Source organism: Hydra vulgaris, chromosome 14 (genome assembly GCF_038396675.1).
Source record: "Hydra vulgaris chromosome 14, alternate assembly HydraT2T_AEP".
Taxonomy (NCBI): domain Eukaryota; kingdom Metazoa; phylum Cnidaria; class Hydrozoa; order Anthoathecata; family Hydridae; genus Hydra; species Hydra vulgaris.
In genome coordinates, this window is record NC_088933.1 from 8,498,709 (window position 1) to 8,504,467 (window position 5,759).

The following is a 5,759-nucleotide window of genomic DNA, read 5'->3' on the forward strand; positions in this document are numbered from 1 at the left end:
AGCAATCGAAAGAAATGCGATAAAAAATATTACAAAAAAAATCAACAAAAGAGGAAAGAAATAGACGAATGGTTTGGTGAATGGTATAGACCTCATTCTATAACACAATGGGAAAAATCACTAAAAAGTTTATCTTATACTATTCTGTCTTATCAACAAAAAAAGAAAATGTTTTTAGATTATAGTATTTTGTTTAAACCAGGATTATGCTTTTATTCTGCGTTTTTCGTCTCTTTGTTAATTCGTCAATGGAATGTGAGCACCATTGAAGAATGGAATATAAAAGTGTTGGAAAAAAATGCTACTGATTTATATTCTGAAGAAAATATTTTACAACTTCTTTTTGAAATCAAGAAGAGCAAAATATTCTAGTATGGAAAGACGTTTTACAACAATTAAAAGAAAAATCTAAAAATATGTCATTTCAAACTTTGATTGATTTGTGTCATTGTTTTGCTTATGAAAATACTTTTGATCGTATTAACATTAAAATTTTTGCCGTTAATAAAAGTAACACCAAAATTCGATTGTTGCATTCTAAATTAAAATTACAATATAAAAGTTCTCTTGCAGAATTATTAAAAGTAGTTTGCGAAAGCGCAAACATTACCAAAGACGATCAAGATTCTCAAAGAGTTTTTATTAATGATGAAGAAAGAAATAAAGCCAATCAACGGAAAAAAACAATCAACACGATAAAAATTTGTATTTTTCAAAAAAACAATTCTTTTCACGCTATAAGCATGTTGAATGAAAAATTTTCTACTAAGTATTTTTGTTCCAACAACTCACGTGTTTTGTTTCAATGTTCAGATTGTGGACAAAAATTTACTACAGAGAAACACAAATGCGAAGGTTATTATTAACCGGTCAAATTTATATACGGTGATTGCATTACTCACTATCGACCACAAAATTCGTTCATGTGTACAAGTAGAAACTTGTTTCCTTTTTTAATGACATTTGATTGTGAAACGAGTATTACAAAGGCTGAAGAAAATGCTACTTCCAAAGTCAAACCTTTATCTGAGTTGAATTATTATTGTCATTCCATTGTGATTCAATGCATTCATGAAAAATTAGCAAGAGAATGTTTTGGTTTGGATGAACAAGGTCAAGTCATTACTCAATGGATTTTTTATTATGAAAATACGGTTGAAAGTTTAGAAAGAAATCCTTCAACCTGTCTACCAGACTATTTTCAACCAGGAGTTTCTTTACTTCACAAGACACACAGACGTATCTTGTGGGAAAAGTTAAATTGTGAAAATAATGAAAAATTAAAAATGGAATTGAGAGTTTACGATATAATTGCTTTAGCAGATACTTTGGTTCGATTTACTTATGAAATATGTTTACCGCGTTTTGAAAATTTAAATATATCAAGTGAAGAAAGAGATTTAATATGGCAAGAAGAAAATCCTTTATGTTCTATTTGTAGAACTCCCGTAGATAAAATACGTCAATCTGATGTTTATAAAAATAAATTTTCTCACATGACTCCTCAAGAAATTGAAAGATTAAATCATAATGCATTTCGGATTTATAACGACAAACGAATTCAAGTTGTGAACATGGTGTTTCAAAGAGTAGGACGTTTAGAATTGTTCATGTTACCTTGTCACGTTCAAAATTATTTAATCGACAACGATGCTGAAAAAATAAAACAAGATTTATTTCGAGTCTCCACTTTGTATTACATTTGTTGTAGATGGTGGGAAAAATTTCAATACCTACCTGCCACTAACAGTTTATTGAGTGATTATGTGAGAATCACCACTGGTGAACTTGTAGATTATATGAAACAATTGTCTTTGCCTATTATGACCGAACACCAGTTTGAAAACTATTTTAATCAAGAAGATATAGAGTTGTTAGAAGATCCCTACTTTTTAATCAAAATCTTTCGTAAATGTTTTTACGAAAGTGGTGATCAATATACAGATAACCTTCATTTTTTGTTTCTAATAAGAAAATTTAAGCAACCCGTCTACGAATTATGGTATCACACCATGTTTGTTGCTTTTAATAATCAATTTGAAACAAAATTTAGTTTATCTGATTTTATTCAAGATGAAAAAAATCGAGAAAAAGTTTTAAATAAATGCAATTTTTTTCTTAACGCTTTTGAAGATTATCTTGTTATTGATCACGATCATTTTTCAGGACAAGTGTACGGATTAGCTCACGATTATTGCAACAAAAATTTAGGTAGATATAGTCAGCATTTGTCTTGTCCTATTTTTGCTCATAATGCTTCTTTTGATAATCGCATTATGATTGTTGAAGGTTTAAAAAAAATGTTGGATATTCCGTTATACGGTCATTTGGCAGAATCTGAAACTAAACCTTTTAACGCTTTTATAAAATACAGCAACATGGAAGATGTTTTTGTTATATCTAAAAATGTGAGCAAAGTCAATATTATCTGCATCGGTAAACATATTAAAATTGTAGATAGTTTGAAAATTTTAAACTGTTCTTTAGAACAAGCCAGTAGTATGTTGTCACAAAAAGCACAACATCAAATTGTCAACACCATGTTGCATTATTTACGACCTTTTCATCCCGAAGTAAATGATTCAGCCGACAATCTAGAGTTTAAAAACTGTTTTATTAAAAAAACATTATTTCCTTACTCGCAAATAACAGACGAACTCTTAAACATTGAATATAAAACATTTCCACCGATTAAATTATTTGCTCAAAACGATTTAATGAAGTCTAAAAACTTACAAGAAGAAATTAAAAAATTGAAAGAAGCTTACGAAGGTGTTAAAAAATTGTGGAACTTTTTGAATTTAAAAACTTTAAAATCCTTATTGCATATCTATACTGTGCTCGATACGGTCGTATTAGGTTCTGTTATGATTGACTTTGACGAAAGAACATTTCAATTTACAAAGTTTCATATTCTAAATCATGTTAGCATTTTTAGTTATACCAGTAAACTCAATTCTACCTTTAGTAAAACTCCAATCTAACATCCTCCAACCAACGAACATCAAAAAATGATTGAAAAGAGTATTCGAGGCGGTATGTCCACCAACGGTACGCAAAAGTTCGCCATTGATACAGATTACTTTGAACCTAAAATAAAAGAACTCAAATTAAACAGCGAATTGAGAGGATGTTTAATTTTTATGGACGAAAATGGACAATACGGAGGAGCTTAATTAAAACCTTTACCTTTTCACATGAAATATTCTTTTGATTGGGAATGTATCACTTTAGACGATGTGATTCAAAAATATCATCGAGTTAATTTAAACGGTTTCTCCACTAGTGCTTTAGTCCATTGTCAAATTACTATGAAACCAGAGTATGAAGATCAAGTAGGTGGTTTTTCACCCATGGTAGAAAAAGAAATTATATCCTTTCAAGATTATTCTCCCACTGAAATTGTATCCAAACGTTATCTCAAAAACAATGGAACCTACGGTATAGAAAAAGACAAAACTATTAAATCGGTCATGAAATTAAGTTCGCATGAAACTTGTGAATTTTTAGACACTTTAATATGGTTGACTACGTGCTGTGAATGTGTTGTTGAAAAAATTTACAAAGTGCTTTCTCTATGGCGTTATCCTTTAGCTCAAAAAATGGTAAAAAGAAATATGGAAAAAAGAAAAGAAGCTATTAAAAAGGGTGACAAGGTAGTGGATGCTTCTTGCAAATTGCAAATTAACGGTTGTTACGGAACCTTGAGTCAACAAATTGCACAAAAACTAAATACTACTTTTATTAACCACGAAGAAAAAGCATTACAAAATAGTATTGAAAATTTTCAAAACATTCGTCGTGTTTTAATTCAAGAAGGTCAAACAGATGAAAATATTAAAATGTTATTCCCTTTTCATTTTCAAAATTTATTATATAACGGATCCTTATTTATTGGTGTTGAACCTGAAAGATATAAATTGGACGTTTTTGAAAAAAAAGTATGTTTAGATGAATACGAGACGAGTGATTTTAGCTATGATGATTATTTTAAAGAAACTTTGTTTGGTTTGATGGCTGATGTTAAAACTAAAAGTATTTTATTTCACGATCAAGACAATCATCATGAAATGAAAGACGCCTTTGAACTTTTAAAATCAAAAGGTCATAAAAATGCTCTCATTTTAATAACCTCTGAAAAATGCAAACTCGTTAACACCTCTTTACGTATTGTAGCTTCACAAATTTTATCTTATGCCAAACTCAACGTAGGACGTTTTAGTTGGGAATTGGGACAAGTATTAAGAAATCATGGAGCTGAAAAACATTTGGTAGTAACAGATACTGATTCTGGTTGTTTTTTCATTACGCAAAAGAAACTCAAAATGCTTTCTACAACGTTTCGCGAAAAGGTAGAAGAATGGATTTATTTTTCAAACTTTGGCAATCGTTGGATGGATTATTCCAATTATAAAATGACTCATCCTTTTTATTCCACTCTATACACCAAAGAAACGGATCATTTTCAAAACGAAATACCTCCTCCCTATTACATTGCTCAAGCTTTTGCTATGGGACCTAAATGTTATAGTGTTCACAGCGTCAACGCAGATAAAGAAAAAGAAAATTATTACAATAATAGAGCTAAAGGAGTACCCAATTATAAACTCTTATTTTCAAATTATGTTAACGGCTTTGATACCTTTGCTGCAAAAAGATTGTGTAGACCTCTTCCTTTTCCAGTGGTAAAAGAAAATCAACCTATCGAACAAAATAGAATGAGTGTCAATTACAAACAAGTTAAAATAAAAACGCACACTATTGATTTTTTAAAAAGATTTACACAAAAAAATTATGTTTTTGATGACGGAGTTATGACTGAAATTCGAGATCATTATCTTTTGGAACCGATACGAGAAGCCAATTTAAAAGTTTTACCCGATATGGAAAAATTTTGTAGCGATGAACACATTCAAAATTTACTTCAAATTGAAAAAAGTATTATAAAAGAATCAGAGCGTTATCATACAATGGCGATGTTTAATCGAAAAGTTTTGATACCTTTATTATACGATATTAAAAAGAATATAAATTTGTGAAATTTTTTTTGTAAATAAAAAAAATGGAGTTTTGTTTTTTTGATCAAAAATTAACAACCCTACAACTCAAAAACAAGTTGAAAGAAGTTGGCTTAAAAAATTTTTATTTAGTAGAAAATACAGAAAACGAAGTTCAATATTATCAGGACAAAAAAGGATTTTTTACTTCTCGTTTAATTATAATCACTCTAAACGGACGCGAGTTAATCCCTGAAGCATTTTTAAGTTGTTGTACAGAATGTTTACTTGAATATTTGAGTTTTGTATGTCATTTAGGCTGTTATGAAGAAGATTGTGAGCATTGTGAAGATTTTAATAGAATACATAATTGTTCTTGTCTTTTAGAGAAAAAAAACGAACATAACTTAATAGAGGACACTATATTACTAACAGAATTAGCAAAACGATTGGCGATCAATTGGAAACCTTGTGGAAGATATTTAAAACCCCGAGAAACCCCGAACCCTAACCCTGACCCTAACCCTAACCCTGACCTATTATAATATAAATATCGATGAAAAAAGTTTTCAAATGTTAAAATATGGATTCGAAACGGGACAAAAGAACAATAACTTTACGTATTGGATAATATACCAAGAATAGACATTAAAAAAATTATTTTAGACCGTTTTTGGTAAAAAAAAAAGATATAAATTTAAAAAATTGTTTTTTTTTAATAATATAAAAAATGGAAGAAAAAGAAGAAAAACCTCTTGAACA